This window comes from Triticum aestivum, chromosome 7B (genome assembly GCF_018294505.1).
Source record: "Triticum aestivum cultivar Chinese Spring chromosome 7B, IWGSC CS RefSeq v2.1, whole genome shotgun sequence".
NCBI classification, from domain to species: Eukaryota; Viridiplantae; Streptophyta; class Magnoliopsida; order Poales; family Poaceae; genus Triticum; species Triticum aestivum.
The window spans coordinates 678,199,015-678,216,299 of record NC_057813.1 but is presented as its reverse complement, the minus strand read 5'-3'; the positions used below and the strand labels follow the sequence as shown (position 1 = coordinate 678,216,299).

The 17,285-nt window shown below is 43.6% G+C and overlaps 1 long non-coding RNA gene across 1 annotated transcript; it reads left to right on the top strand.

Moving 5' to 3' along the window:
• Positions 1-459: 459 nt before the first annotated feature.
• LOC123160122 (uncharacterized) lies at positions 460-4,185 on the top strand. Its single transcript, XR_006480001.1, has 3 exons — positions 460-664; positions 763-827; positions 3,885-4,185. It is a non-coding gene; the product is annotated as an uncharacterized lncRNA (long non-coding RNA).
• Positions 4,186-17,285: the final 13,100 nt, after the last annotated feature.

Here is a 17,285-nt window from a genome sequence, read left to right as displayed (position 1 = left end):
AAGAAAATCGTGTGTTCCTCTGGATTTACAGCACGTGAAATACCATGTGTGCATGAACAATTGCATCATTTATCGGGACGAGCACGCGGAGTCTACCATATGTCCGGTGTGCGGCGTCACTCGATACAAGAAGAGGAAGAAAGCTCCTCGAAAATCGGTGTGGTACTTTCCGATCACTCCTTGTCTGCAGCGGTATTTCGCGGACCCTAAGGTAGCAAAGCTCCTGCGTTGGCATGCGGATAGGGAGGAGAATAAGCGGGAAGATGACGGAAATGATCCGGAGATAAATAAAAAAGACAAGATGCTGAGTCACCCTAAGGATGCAAGTCAGTGGCAAGCGTTGAACTTCAAATACCCAGAATTTGGGAAGGATCCAAGGAACATCGTGCTGGGCGCGAGCACCGATGCAGGTGGGGCTGGAGGAGGATCAGCCTCTAGTAAGCTCCCTCTAGTAAGATATTGATTGTACTCAGTTTGTTGATGTGGTGTGAAAAGAAAAAACAACTTGCACGATACCTCATTCGAAGCACAAAGCTCACATAAAGCTGCAATACTGCAGTGCTTGCCAAGTGTATTTAGTGCTGATTGCATTTGGCACTGTACATATCCTGGATATCCATCCTGTCATTGGGTAGAGCAAATACTGATTAGATTTTTTTCAGAGGTATGTGTTCCACATTTATGACTGTTCTGATCGGGAGGTGCTACATGTCACAACATCATTAGCTGAATCTTTGATTCTGTTATCTGTTTTCTGTTCAGGAATGATGTGGTATGCTAGTTTTACCATTGCATGTGCAAACTAACTTCATATCAGTTTTACTCAGGTATTTCTCTGTTTCAACAGCTCTGTTAAAATCAGATGCTAATTATTTTTAATCCACTGTTCCTTTTTTTTGTATGTCTATGTTTGGTTTGAGCCTAAGTTGACCCTACGAAATATTTGGCACTAGCTAAAATTTGGCCGAGGTTTTGCTACGTTGACAAGAATATGAAATAGAGTTGGCAAGTTGGTACGGGCCTGCCAAAAAAAGTTGTAATCATTGAAAGAAGCATAAGTTGTTTGGCTATGGCCAATTTTTTATAAGGCTGATTTTGGGTACCAACCAAACATACCCATAAGGCGCAGCATATGCCACCTGAGAAAGATTATTAGTTACCATGTCTGTTATTATGAAGTACACCATATGCTTCCCCTGTCCGTGTTTATAACTATATTTAAATAAATTTACGGAGTAGATTCTGCAATAGTTAGTTGACAGACTCACTTAGTCGGTCTGAAACTTTTAGGATTCTGCTTTTCATTGTTTTGAGGGTATGACTCAAAACCTTTGTCTAGCTTTGCTGTGTAATTTGACCAGTTATTTCCCCCTGTTCCTCCCGAATAAACCCTCCGCTTCTTGCATGTCTACTTTTACTTTCTGTAACAAAATTGGTCCAGGTAGGCTGTTTAGGCCCTCTGCTTCCTGCATGTCTACTTTCTGCACAAATTAGTATTTGTATACTGTTTTACATTTAGCATAATTTCCTTACACGGTGTAACTGTAGGGATGTCTTCTTCAATCATCTAAATATCATTGCTGCAGCCTGCTGACTGCAGGGTTTGTCTGCTTGATTCATTTGTGAAATTCTGAATACCATTAGCTTGAGTATGATGTACAGGTAGTTCTTTGGTGGGAGGTTCTTATTGCTACGAGATCCATCTTAGGTCAATATTCAATCAGAGCAATATTGTATGTTTATTTGTTTTTTCCATCTATGAATGCATAAGTGCTTCCTTTTGCCTTTCAGTACTCCACATGGGCTTCACATGGTAAGTAAAATTGATCAGGTGCATCCTGATCGAGCCATTGACCCCCTTGGAATTATATGTTCTGTGAGCAAGTTGACATACCAATTTCTCTGGTACAGTAGAACTTATTTATGGCTTGTTGGTCTCTTCTCGTCAAATGTTCTGTCAAATGTTCTGACCAAAGGTTTAGTGTTTATCCTTCATTTGCAAGAATACTAGGTGTCGGCTATGATTTTGAACACCGAGGGATAGACCTAGGAACAAATGAACCACACAAATTGCACAAAGAATTTCACTCGAATCACCAGTTACATATTTTAGACAAGTTAGTGGCTGGCCCATTGTATCAGTGTGCTATATTTGGTAGGCTTTGACATGAACTTTTGGAATTGCTGTGTTCCGGATGCATCATCATCATCGTCCTGACGGTGCACACAGACAGATACCCTTAGCCTTTCAGGAGGCTTTAAGAATGTAAAATTTGGTTGATTAGATCAATGTTTCAGCAATTTGAATTTGACCTATTCTCCAATCCATCCACCTGTTCTTTTTCCTGTGCAATATTCATATGCAGGAACGTTGCAGTGCGATTTAACTCATGAAGATGGTCGAATCATATTTCTGTGTGAACAAAGAAGCTGTAGTTATTTGTGTAGATGTTCGTATAGTGTACTTATGTACAGAGTTTGGTGGTAACATGCAAAAGGATTCAGATTTGTGAAGTTAACTAGGAGTAAATTATATGGTTAGAAACATGCCTTTTCTTGCTCACGGAGTTTCGGGTCCTGCAGAGGGCTGGGGTAGTACATATCATGACTGTTATGATGAAATAGCCATACACTTCCACTATGAGGTTTACAATATTCAAATAATTCAGGAAATAGGTTCCTGTAATAGCTAGCTGGCAAAACTCAGTCTGCCCTGCCACTTTTCTGTTTGTGCTGTTCTTTGTTCTGTGGGCCTGGCTCATAAACTTCACTAGGTATAACGTTTGCTAGTTGTAGCTCAATTTGGAGAGTAGTGAGGTGCGTGGCTGCTTTGGGGGTGTACTTCCTCGGGTTCTCTTGCCTGGGAAACCATTTGTGATTGTATGCTCCTTGTGGTGACGCCCGACCAATTATTTATGCTGCCTACACCCCTCTCACCCTCTGTTTCTTCCATGTCTACTTTCTGTGAGAAAATCGGTTTAGCTAGGCGGCTGTTTTCGGTTTTCTGTAGTTTTCTTATAAATGTGACTATGGAGTATGATATACATGCAATTCCTTATCTGGTTTCTTTGCATCGAGCTCAATGTAATATCAATATTTTTTGCTGCTGCTGTCATCAGACATCCTCACTTCACCTCAAACATTGCTCCCAGTGCTCGCCGCTCGGGCTGTGGAAGATGCTCCACTCCTGAGATCTCCGACCATCTGTTCGTTGATTGCCCTTTTGTCGACTCGCAACATTCTCTGAAAAGAGGGCTTGAGACCTATGGATTGTTCAAAACCCACTTGCTCTTCACCCACATACCTAGAGCAACATTCTTATTATCCTCCTTTGGCTTGTCTGGTCTAATCTGCCATATTTCTCTTTGTCGGCGACATCCTTTGGCATTGTGATGAAGATATTGCCTTGTCTTGTCGAAAAAAAAAGATTCGATAACACTGCTGGCTCTTGGCTAACTGAAGCTCGAAGCTTCCTGCTGTCCCTTCTCTCCTGATTTTTTGTTTTGTTTTGATGGACACTGAGTTGTAGGCTTGAGCCGCCCTATTATTATTGGGCCTCTTCTGTCCTCCATAGATATATCCAGAGGCATGATACTGTCAAATCTTCCTCCGAAGAAATTAGTGATGCACTTGCCAAGGAAGGAGAAGATTTAGAGATGATGCTAACATGTTGAGAACTTGTATTAATGCTCCAATAATTCCTAAAGTTCAATATTATTCTCCACAAATGTATTTAAGTTAAACTACTTAATTTTATTAACACGCTTGGTGAGCGGCAATATTAGGAACGTAAACTCATTAATTCAATAGTTTTATTGTTGGTTTAACTCTTTGTATTTTTGCCTTTTTTGTTCACACTTGTATTTATGTAATTTATGTTTCAGGTCCAAACGGAGTAGAAAAACTGTACTACAAACATTTTCCAGGGTAGACAACATGTTGGTGCCTGAAGCCACTCTGCGGGGCACGACAAAGACGGACCGGGATCAGGAGACTTGCCTCTTGGCAGTCACGGCGTAACATGCGCGCACCCATCTGCCGTTCAAATAAGATCCAATGGCACTGAGTGGCCCAAGTGAAAACAAGCCACTTCGTTCCTGATCCAAAGATTAACTAGATATAATTAGCTCACGAGGCTATAATCTCCTTACTTGTAAATGATGTAGCCATGTTGTTTAATGAATAAAGCAGATTTAGCTTTTAAAAATATAGTGGACGGTTTGCCAGAATAGAATCTGCATCATGCTTGCTGAATTTGTACTCATTCTCATTAAAACTGGGAACCGGCACAGATCAAGCATGCATCAATCGATTCATCAACACATCCAGCCATCAGCCACCCATTAGAGAGGTTAACAGAAGATCAATACTTGCACATCTTTAGGGCAGTTGACGATACAAACAAAAGATTCAATTTTCATCGCATTAGAGGTGAAACAGCGCTAACTAGTTAAGCTTTAAAATAGCTAAAAACAACACGAATAATCGCGAGTGGACATGCAGCCACGCGCGGCTGGTATCCACACCGCATGTTCTCCCATGATTCGTGCAGTTTGAATACGCATGAGCCGTATAAGGATTTTAACCAGTCGTATAAATATTCGGTGTTGTCGTGTCTTCTGCACCTGACACGCGCAGTAAATGGCATGCAAGGCAGTGGAGGGCATTGAACCGAGGCATGGGCTCTCACGCATTAAACCAGCGAGCTGCCAACCCTCACACATCCTTGACTTTCAGCATCTAGTCGTTGTAGCTCCAGAATTTGTACTCATTGGCCAGCAAAAATTTCACATTACCACTTTGTCACTTTACTTGTCTATGAAGATTATTAAACCTGAAATTGTACTGTTGTGCGGAATGGTTTGTCCATGTACTATGCGGTATAATTTGTTTATTATAATAAGTGTTTTGGTATTTGTACTATGAAGATTACCGAACAAAAAATCAGTTATTTCCCAACTGAACTTATCATCTTAAAGTTACTAAAAACAGTTCAGTACTATTCAGATTATTGTTCCTCACAATATGTTTATTATATTGCTGCCTGCTCAGTTTCACATTAGGTAATGTATTAATTAATTTCAGCACTAATGAATTAATTAAACATTTTCCAATGCCATGTTTTACTCATATAAAAAGCTTCCCGAAGAAATTTTCATCGGATTTTTTTAGTAATCATGAAAAGATAAAACTTCCTGGCGAGGGGACCAGTGGCGCGCTAGGTTTCATCCGAGTCACCACCTCATGGAGAGGGACGCAAGCGGATGTTTCCAAGACAAGACTTTGCGATATCTCACACAAGGTTACTTCTGATACAACACACATAGTGTCTCGTTAGTATTCACTTCAGTGATCTAAACGCTTTTATATTTCTTTATAGAGGGAGTAAACATGAAACACCTTTTATGCTATTATTAAATTCATTTAAACTTCCAAATTCCAATCAATATTATACAATTTTGTTCGTGCATTAGCACTAAGATTTTCTTGTGACGCTTCTCCCGTTTTCTAATAGAACTTTCATAATCAGCCAACTAACAGACATGTATTTAAAAAAAATTCAAATAGACCTTATCCCGCGGTGCACGCTGGGATTAAATGCCCAATCACACACCGACAGAACTTTTACCACGGCGCCAACTTGTCTATCGCCCCTGACCGTGTACTGTGGCTTTTTTTTTGCGAGTGACCATGTACTGTGCTATCTATTCACTCTGACACATGCAGCACTGTCGTACACGACGTGCTCCAGTTAGCTATCCATTTAGTGCTCTAGAACGCATAATAACACTGCTGAAGATGTTGTTCTAGCCTGTATCGTGCGAGAAAAGCAGGCTATGCAGCAGAATAAGATCTACTCATAATACATATCTGAACCGACTCTCTAATGCAAGAAGTGGAGACAAAGAATAGCCGATATCAGAATGATTAAGGACGGGTCATCGTCGACGTATTTGTACTCGGGGGCAACAGTAATCTCCAGGTCTACCGAAAAAGGAAGAAGAGGAGGTGGGAATAGACAAATAACAGACAAATGCAACACAAATGCATGATAGGGCAATATGTGATGATGATATGCTCTAATGCATCCACTAAAATTTAAAAAGAAGAGGGAATATATCTGGCAATATTTTTCTAGCTCCAGATATGATTCGGTTAGTTAATCATGATGCAAAATGTCAAGGTTCATTATGTTAGAGGGGTTTGTCATGCATGTGGTTAACATATTAAGATTTGTTATATTTTTATGATCATTTGTCACATATAATTTGTTTTCATATGAGTTATAGATTATTTTAGATGAATTTTCAAAGTTTAATTGAATTTGTGAATATTCTGGAATTATATTTAATATGAAATATTAAATAGGAAAACTGCTATGGGTACCCAAAAGTGTACTAGCAAAGGGGCACCAGAGGCTGATAGGGCGGGCACAGTTGACTGCTTAGTCAGTAGTCAAGTGGGACTATTGACTGGTCAACGGGGTCCAGTGGGACACAACTATCATTGGCTGACATTTTAAACAAAATTACAACCACTCTCATAGTTTACAGGGCGTGCGTGTACTCCTAGATCGTCAATTTGACCAACCTAATACAAGTCATATGTTACAAAAAATATATCGACATAAACTACGGAGTTTCTAGTTTCAAAAGGTATATTTTTTGTGATATATAGTTTATATTAGGGTGATAAAATTGGCAAGCTAGGTATACGCGCAGGACTTGTAAACTGAAACGGAGGTAGTACTGAACATGTTTAATTAAAACACACGGGGCCATTAGTCATAATCACAGGAGGTCATTAGCGAGGGGATTAGCGCCTAAACTAATGACGCCACGTTAGCCGACCGGAGTTAATAGCCGGTGAGCTCGATCTATAGAGAAGTCCTCTCGGGACGGTGCTACAGGGGCCGGATGGACGCGCCGCTTGGCCATACCGGCAGCTAGCACTCACGCGCATCCGAAGGGACAAACGAGAGGCTACGGGGTGGACGGAGGTGAGCGGATGGTGGAGCTGAGCGGCGGCGGCGGCGCTCGGGCTGGTATGGGTGTGGGTTTTTGGCCCGAACCAGACAACGCGTTAGCTTTGTAGGGGCTCTAGGATGGCACTGGCGTGACTCGGCAAGCGGGCGAGCTCGAGGTCTATATATGCAACAGCCATGGTGGTGTCGAGCTTTGGATACGGCGGCGAGCTAGATAGAGCATTTGCGGCGAGCTAGGTATAGTTTCTGTGATCGGGATGAAAATATCAAGCACCTCTATTTTGATTGCCCGTTGGCGAGGGTTCTGTGGCGCTCGGTGCAAATTGCCTTTAACATTACTCCTCCGAGTTCGGTCGGGTCGTTATTTGGAACGTGGCTTGTTGGGATATAGTCCGAAACAGCTAGACAAATTCGCGTAGGAGTATGTGCGTTGTTATGGGCAATTTGGAATTGCAGAAATGATTTGGCTTTTAACATAACATCAACTATCCATTTTTTGCAGGTCTTATTCCGGGCTACTGCGCTAATCCGTATGTGGTCCTTACTCACTCCGATGGAGGCCAGGGAGCGTTTGGTTACTGGATCACTCCGGTGGGAGATGGTAGCGCGGGATATCTTCAACCGGTTTGAATGTCGGTCATGTAATAGGATAGGCGATTAGTTTACCTATCTATATTTTGCCAGCCGGTTGTGGCTTTTGGGCCTTTTTGGTCTTTGTTTCTGTTGCTCTTTGTGAGCCAGCTTATCATTTTGTTGCAGACTGCAAGACATTGTTGAACTATTTTACTCTATAATAAATGTGGCTGTATGCATCGTTCTGATGCGGAGGCCGGAGAATCCCCCTTTTCGAAAAAAAAGATAGAGCATGTGTGAGAGGCCGAAAGTTGTGGGCTCGGGAACCGCTGGGGACGGTGAATCGATGACGGCGATCATCGGTGCCCGAGGTAGAAGACAAAGACGATGGCGGCGATGTGGAGTGCCCCAGCTCGAACCACTCCTCTGAAAGGACGCAGGTGAAGACGGCACATCTCCCCAACACCCTTGCGAGGCTCAGGGAGCATGGTGGCCGTGGGATCGACGAGGGCGCATCGGTGTCAATGCTCGGGGTGTGTCTGGATGATGAGGACGACGAGGAGAAAGGGGAAAAGGAGCTAGGGTTTGGCAGCGGCGTCGGGGGCCTCCTTATCCTCTCCAGGGCTACAGGGACCACGTCATGGCATCCATCGAGCGACAACATCGGGCGCGGGTGCGCGTGCGGTCGACTGCATGACGCGAGGTGGAAGACGACGCGAGACGGGCTGGTCCGTGCACTGTGCATGCAAGGCCCAAGTGCACAGTGGGTCTTTTCTGTTTTTTTAGCACTATTTTGGGTGGCGTGGGCGGCGCGTCGGGGGCGGCGACGGCGTCGGGGCAGGCGGCGCGACGAGGAGCTCGTGAAGGCGGGTGGGGGCGACGTCGGAGCTCAGGTCAGAGAGGCGAGCACGTCCTGGGTTCGGCGTCTACAATGGGAATGGAGAGGGAAATGTTGAACTTTCGTAAGTTTTTCTTATGAGGCACCTTTAGTCCCGGTTGGAGCCATCAACCGGGACTAAAGGTCAATTTTGGCCAGGCGAAACGGTGGGAAGCCAGGCCTTTAGTCGCGGTTGGTGGCTCCAACTGTGACTAAACTCCTCCCACTTTAGTCGCAGTTGGAGCCACCAACTGCGACTAAAGGTGGTGTGCTGCCAGGCGAGGGGCACGGTGGATGTTTAGTCCCACCTCGCTTGTTGAGAGGAGCTCGCACCGGTTTATAAGCCCCGCCACGGCTACCGTGTCGAGCTCCTCTCTAAGCAGCCTTGGTTGGTCTCATGTGACATGCAGTGTGTTCGCCTCTGCTAGCTCACGTGACGCCCAAGCCCTCCATGTCTATCGAGGTGTTTTGACTCGATGGTCCATGAACCGGGACTAAAGGGGCTCGTGGGCCCCCAGCCTGACACCAGCCTACCACCACCCCTTTAGTCCCGATTCGTGTCACGAACTAGTACTAGAGGTTCAACACGAATCGGGACTAACAATTCTCGACACCCTAGCCGTTGGAACCGACACTAATATGGCTCATGTAAAGCCGTTTTTCTACTAGTGGGTCTAGGATGTTGAGGCCGCGGTTGTCGATCAGAGTGCATACCACCTGCCAACTGACCTTACATTTTCCCTTGGTGAGCTCTTCGTCCTGAGCCCAAAGAAAACGAAGTCTGATCTTGTCCACTTCAGCGAAGAACTTTCTGGGAACCGTAAGCACATTCAGGGTAAAAGTGTTGAAAATATGCCCTAAAGACAATAATAAATTGATGATTATTATTTTTCTTTATTCATACTAGAATTGTATTGACCGGAAACTTAAATACATGTGTGGATACATAAACAAATATCGTGTCCCTAGTGAGACTGTACTAGACTAGCTCGTTGATTAAAGATGATTAAGGTTTCCTGTGTGGAGCTTGGAGGAGCTCGAGTAGATATTTCAATGATACGTTGTTGAAACCCTTTGCGATATCTAGTTTTAACAACAGCAACGATGTTTTCTTTCTGTGTAGGGATCTAACCATGTTTTGGACCGCGACTAAAGGTCCTCCGCCCACGTGGACGGGCCTTTAGTCGCGGTTCTTAAGCAACCGCGACTAAAGGGGGGGGCCTTTAGTCGCGCCCGTCTGGTCGCGGTTGCGCAACCGCGACTAATGGCAGTTGCGAACCGCGACCAAAGGCCCTTTTTCCACCAGTGGTAGAAGAAGCTATTGTGCGTGTACTTCTTGGCAAGGAATGCCGATAGGACTGGCAAGATGACGGTGTCAATGACGCAGGAGAGCTGCATGGAAAGAACCTTGGCCATCAACTTCGCTATCGAGTGGATTAGGACAATTGGTCTAAACTCACTGATTTTGGCTGCACCATCCTTCTTCGGGATCAAGGCCACCAGAGCAACGAAAAGGCTATAGTTCCCGTCACTAATCTCCGATCTCGTGGCCACCTGAAAAAGTGCCTTAGCCTCTTTCGAAACAGCCCAAAAAGTCTCTGCCCATGGTTTGGAATCATCAGTCCTCTGCAGCCATAGCCATATCGTCTACGCCACTATACTAAGCTAGCCATGGTTAGGTATACCAAGCAACTAGCCCATCTTAGCATACACACCACACCCCAAGCCACTGCACAGTTCCTTCCTCGGCCTCCGCCTTGGCACCCCACAAAAATCCACAGAAAATCTTGTTCATTGCCGCCATTTGTCGTCGGGGGGAATATCAAGAGCAAGAATCACATGGATCAGAATGGCACATAACACCGGCTTCACTAACATCATCCTGCTACTCTTTGGTAGAGAGGCACTGTGATGCCCCTGTTTATAATCGTGCACTAATTATATACACATCATGCATGATCATGAATGGTGACTCACTTTAATATCACAAAAACAACTCTATGACACAAATTAAACATAAATCTTTATATTACAAGCCTGAGACACGAGGCCCATAATACATTAGTTGGCAAACATCATAAGTCCGGATGGTCAGATGAAGTTAAATAAGTTTTTCCTTAAGAAGGCTGATCAAAATAACGACAATAGATCAAAAAGGCGCTTGCCTCCTGCTTGATACCTCCGAACTACTCCTTGACGTCGGACTCCACATAGTAAGCACCATCGGGGTAACCCGCATCAGCGGTGTTACCAGCTGTTGCAGCAACCGGGTTGAATGAAAAGAGTAGCAAAGCAACGACGAGTACTTATCCAAAGTACTCGCAAGACTTACATCATATGCATCGGTAACAAACGAGCAGGGCTATATCTTTGGACTGAATTATAGAATGCCAGAATAAAGGGGAAGAAGCTCAACTTAAAGAAGACTAACAACATCCTGCAACAATAAAAGAGAGGAGCGTACATGGTACCAACTTGTACAAACATGTAGCAATAACCTGCCCAGAGATCCTTTCCTCGTCTCCCTGCAGGAAGGCGATCTTTGGGTATTCCTGTTTGTTATCTTAGTGTGTTTTATCAAGTATACAGTTTTAGTTGTAAGAGGTCTAGACAGAACTCCAAGTCATCCTGTTACCGTGGACACGACTATTCGAATAGTCTAACTTCTCTGCAGGGGTGCACCACATATAATCCGATACGCTCGATTACCTTTGGCCGAACAAACTTTTCTGGATAATGCCTGGCCTCGGATAATTGACATGCCGAAGTCCTACCTAGGCTCTCCAGGGAGGTCAACATGCCGGTTTACATCCAAAGCGCGAAGGGGTCATCGGGTGATCACCCTAAGCATTCCTACATGTTGCGCGACTGGCCAGGGACCAAAGCCCACACTACTAGGAAAATGCTTATAGGTAGACATTTAGCAGTAGCGTTGGTTATATACCCCACGCTACTGCTACTTAGCAGTAGCGCCGGACAAAACCAGCACTGCAAGCGCACGTTAGCAGTAGCGCGTGATTTCTCGGCTAGCGCTGCTGTTAATGGGCCTTGCACTCGGCCCCCTGTTGCAGCTTTAGCTATAGCGCCGGGCCTCCTCCCCCACGCTGCTGCTAAGCCCACCTCTGCTTCCTCCCTGCTCCGGCCCCCGCGCGCCCCCTCTCTCACACTCACACACTCACACTCACACACTCACACACTCACACTCACACACTCACACTCACAGACTTGATCCCTCAATCCCCCGCTCCGGCTGCCACCCCCCGTGTCCTACGCCGGCCACCCTCCCCAATGCGGGCCCTCCTTCCCCGCCGTCCGCCCTCCCCCGCGCTGGCTATCCTCCCCCGCCGGCCGCCCTTCCCCGCGCCGGCCATCTTTCCCCGCTCCCCCCGCACCGACCCTCTTCCACCAAGAGGTACTCCTCCCTCTTCCTCCTCCTCCTCCCTCCCTCCCTAGTTATAATTATTAGAGAGTAGTTATTTTGAATCCTGTATAGTTGAAAAAATGTAGGTTCTTAGAATAATGTAGGTTATGATCGAACCCTAGCTAGGACAGATTAGGTTTTGTGAACCCTAGTTAATTTGTATGAACCCTAGGTTTTTAAATTAGCTAGGTTTTAAAATTAGGACATAAATTTATCTAGATTTTTAATTAGGTGTAGTTAATAGAATTTAGGTGTTTTAGGTGTATTTAACAAAATTCTAGGTGTTTTAGTTATTTTAGGTGTAGTTAACAAATTCTAGGTATTTATTTAGTTAAAGCAATTGCTGTTATTTTTTTAGTTAAAGCAATTTTTCCTGTTATATGCAAATTTGCAGTGGACATGTCAAATTTTGAACATGTCACGTTTTGGACATGTCATATTTTTCCGAGTGGCCAATGTTTTGCCAGAATGTCAATTCGTTTACGTTATAGCAAATTTCAGGCGCTCGATATGTCCTGCTTTTAGCAAAGGTCATGTCGAATTTTGCTAAGTGTTTATTAATTTTGTTTTCATAATTAAGCATTTGTTCTCGACGTCGACGATGCCTGGCCCGCATCCTCGTCGTCGACTCGGCGGACGAGGCTTGCTTGATTATAGGGGCCATGTCCCGGACTAGGCTCCGCCTGGCTGGTACTGGGAGGTGCTACCTTCCGGGGCGCGCAGCTTGGTGAGGAGGCAGCCCGTCGTCGACCCGGAGCTTATTTGGTGGCGGTCGCGTGTGCCAGTGATGGTGGGGAGGGCTTCGTCCACCGTAGAGGTGGTATCTCACCGTGTCAGCGAGGAGGATGAGCACGTCCGTCGCTACATGGTTGCGTTGGAGGGCAGGTTCGACAGTACCTGGATGGTTCATCAGGGATCTCACTGGAGCTATGATCCTGTGATGGTTCCTTCTTTTTGGGTGTTCACTGCCCGCGCCGATACCCGTCGTTCGCCAGGGTTCTAGCTGTATTAGTGATGTTATATGTATGATACTATTCGAGATGTATTAGTGATAATATTCAACGATGTACGGATGCAAGAGATGATTTAGTTTTCTTATTGAATGCATGCTAATTTGAATACTAAGTCGTTTTATGATTTAGTTTTGCTTATTGAATGCACGTCTGTTTCAACTATATGAACATAGAAAATGTCTGATAACGATAGCGAAGGGAATTCGGTATGTGCGAATACTACGAAGACGAGCGCGGCCTGTGCGACAGGCCTCACCTAGTTGGTGGTAGGCGCTTCAGCATCAACCTGGATGAGAACTTTGAAGTGCATAGAGTAAGTCACAACAACAAGTCTTTTTTCGTAATTAAGCATGACTTCTGCTTCTTTTGCTTCAACTTATAATTTAATTTTTTTACTATTCTACTAGCGTATCCTCTTCCATGCAAGAATATATGTCTTGGATAAGATTTGTTTCAGTACTATGGAAACTATGGAGGTAAAAGAGTTAACTTGAGGACCGAGCATGGTTATAGTTTTCACGCAAAATTATACAATACAGACACCTACACCCATTTTGAATGCAAACAATGGAGAGCACTATGCAAGGCTTATGCATTTGAGCCTGATATGCTTATCACCTTTGATATTCGTCCGGAAGATGATATTGAAGATAATATCGACATCTGGGTCGATGTGCAGACGTCTCCAGTTCTACCTTTATGTAAGTTTCTCAACCATATTGATGTCTTGGATATTGTTTATTCAAAAATAGTTGACAACTAATTTCTATTGACAGCTTATTTCCATTCAAGCAAACATGTCCCGCGCTTGGTAGACATGACCTACTACTGTCGCGGGGCTGAACTAAACTGCGAGGAGATAAGTCATTATGTTTCATGTCTTGAGGATCTTCATACTGTCAAGACAAACACTAGTAGATAAAGGGCCTAATGTGAAGCACATTAGTCCTGGTTTGTAACAAAACCGGTACTAATGTGATCATTAGTGCCGGTCCCAACGGCTAGGGGGGCGGAGATCATTAGTACCGGTTCGTGGCGCCCTTTAGTACCGGTTCGCGCCACGAACCGGTACTAAAGTGGTAGTTGCAGGCTGTGGTCAGGCTGGGGGCCCACCAGCACCTTTAGTACTTGTTCGTGCCACAAACCGGTACTAGAGGTTCCTAGTTGACAGCGGTTTTTTAGTCCCACGTCGCTTCGCTAATAGAGTTTTTACCACCTTAAATATGTACTTCTCAAACTATCACAACCACTTGGTCTTCATTGAACTCTATGTGTAGAATTTGTGGTCACAATATGAGTCTTCTCCAGTTTCTAAACCGGTGAGGACTCATATTGAAAATTCAGATTATACACAAAAAGATCATTGATGATCAATGTATTTTTGATGTATTTCTCTGTAGCAGTAGCGTGTTTTGGCTGAAAGGCGGTACTGATCAATGTATTTTTATGTATATTTTTTACATGTTTACACAAGAGTAGGTTCGAACGACTATGCATTACTTCTTTATGTTGGATGGTACCAGGTTGGTCCTTTACTTGTGTATATGGGGTATTTATAATGAGTACTGAGTGGTATGAGAAATTAACATGCCTTGTGTTTCAGCTTTCGTTTGGTCCGATAAGCTGACTAATGGTCTCTGAGATCATCTGTTACACCGGCTATTCAATATTTTAATAAATTATTACAACTCTGAACTTTTTTTGCGTTCAGATGCATAATTCAAATCCACGTCATCAACTTTCAATCCTTTGTGACATAATTTGCTATTTTTGATGCATTTACTAATTTGCTTTGAGAGGTAAACTACCGTGAACTTGAAAAGCACTACAAAATGAACTCTGAAAAGGTTAAAACTTGGCAAGGTATCATCATTTCACCCGCATAACATGTGTAAAAAAGTAGAAAGGGTTACGGAAAAAACTGGATGCACTTCGTGTACAAACTGGACAAACTCTTTTGAAGTATTAGGGTTTCGGATGAAAACTCATCCGTTACACCGGCTATTTAATATTTTAATAACTTATTATAACTCCGAACTTTTTTTGCGTTCAGATACACAATTCAAATCCACGTCATCAACTTACAACCCTTTCTAACATAATTTGCTATTTTCAATGCATTTACTGATTTGTTTTGAGAGCTAAGTGACCGTGAACTTGAAAAGCACTACAAAATGAACTCTGAAAAGGTTAAAACTTGGCAAGGTATCATCTTTTCACCCGCATAGCATGTGCAAAAAAGTAGAGAGGGTTACGGCAAAAACTGGATGCACTTCATGTACAAACTGGACAATCTCTTTCAAAGTATCAGGGTTTCGGACGAAAACTCATCTGCTACACCGGCTATTCAATATTTTAATAACTTATTACAACTCCGAACTTTTTTTTGCGTTCAGATGCACAATTCAAATCCACATCATCAACTTTCAATCCTTTCTGACATAATTTGCTATTTTTCATGCATTTACTAATTTGTTTTTAGAGCTAAATCACCGTGAAATTGAAAAGCACTACAAAATGAACTGAAAAATCACTACAAATTTGAATATAATGATAAAACACACTAATATTAAACAAAAAAAACTCTAAATACAGCAAAAAGCCCATAAGGCCCAGTAGGCTCATAGGGCAGCACGACAAAGTTAGGCCTAGAGCCATGCATTAGATAGGAGCTCGAAGGAGTAGCCGCGGCTGGGTTTATAAACCAGTGCGGCTGTCCTTCGCTCGGCAAGGTGGGACTAAACATTTTGCAGCGCTCAACGGGAGTGCACCCCCTTTAGTACCGGTTCGTGGCTCCAACCGGTACTAAAGGGCGGGTCTTTAGTACCGGGTGGAGCCACGAACCGGTACTAAAGGGGGTCACTTCCCGCCACTTGGCCTGGCCAAATTTGACATTTCGTACCGGTTCCTGTATCCAACCGGTACTAAAGGCCTCCCCTATATAAGCAGCACTTACGAAAATTTCAGTTATCATCTTCATCTATTCGTCGCGCCCGTCCCCGCGCCGCCCCCATTGTCGTAGTCGGCGACCCCGCCCGTGCGCCGCCCCCGTCGCTGTCGTCGCCGCCCCGTCGCGCCACCCCCCGGCCCCGTCGCCGCCCCCGCGCCGCCCCCGTCGCACTCGCCGCCCCCCCCCCCCCCACTGTAAGATCGATCGCGCGGCCCGGCCGGCCCCCTGCCGCTCGCCGGAGGCCTCTGTGCACATGCACACACGCACACACACACACACACACATGTTTAATGTCAAAATGTTAGATTATATGAATTATATAATGTTAGATGAGTTAGTTTTTTATACTTTCAGTTATAGATGAATTTATATTAATGTTAGATGAATTAGATATATATTAAATTTAGGTATATGAGATTTGATCATCTAATTAAAATTTTAATATATAGAACTAGCTACTTTATTTTTAGTAAGAAAATTAATAGAACTAGTTTAGTTGAATTAGTTGAACTAGTTAGTTGAATTAGGAGCTACTTTATTTAGGTATATTTTTAGTAAGTGCTTAGTTGAATTAATTTGTTGAACTAGCTAGTTGAATTAATAGAACTAGTTTAACCGGTACTAAAGGCTTGGCCTGGCCTGGCCAAATTAATTCAACTATACCAAATTAGTTGAATTAATATAACTAATAAGTGTTTAATGTTTCACCTATGAACATAAGAAATGTCGTCTGACGATAAAAACGATTTCATTATGTGCGAAGACTGCGAAGACCAACGTGGCCTGTGCGACAAAAATTTCCTAGTTGATGATAGACGCTTCAGCATCAAGCTGGATGAGACCTTCGAAGTGGATACAGTAAGTCACAACGACAAATCTTTTTCATAATTAAGCACGACTTATATATGCTTCATTTGCTTCAACTTATTATTTTAAATTTTCACTATTCTACTAGCGTATACCCTGCCATGCAAGAATTTTTGTTTTGGATAAGATAGGTTTCAGTTCTAACAAAACTATGGAGGTAAAGAGAGTTTACTTGAAGATCGAGCATGGTTATACCTTCAAACGTCAAATTATACAATCAAGACACCTACACCTATTTTGAATGCAAATCTTGGCAAGCACTACGCAAGGCTTATGAATTTGAGCCTGATATGTTTATCACCTTTGATATTCGTCCCGAAGATGATATTGAAGGTAATAGAGACATTTGGGTCGATGTGCAGACGCCTTCAGTTCTACCATTATGTGAGTTTCTCAACCATATTTATGTCTTCGATATTGTTTAAAAAATAGTTGACAACTAATTTCTATTGACAACTTATTTTCATTCAAGCAAACATGTCCAGCGCTTGGTAGACAGGACGGTCCACTGTCCCGGGGCTGAACTAAACTGCGAGGAGATAAGTCATTATGTTTCATGGCTTGAGGATCTTGATGCTGTCAAGAGAAATTATTTTCTT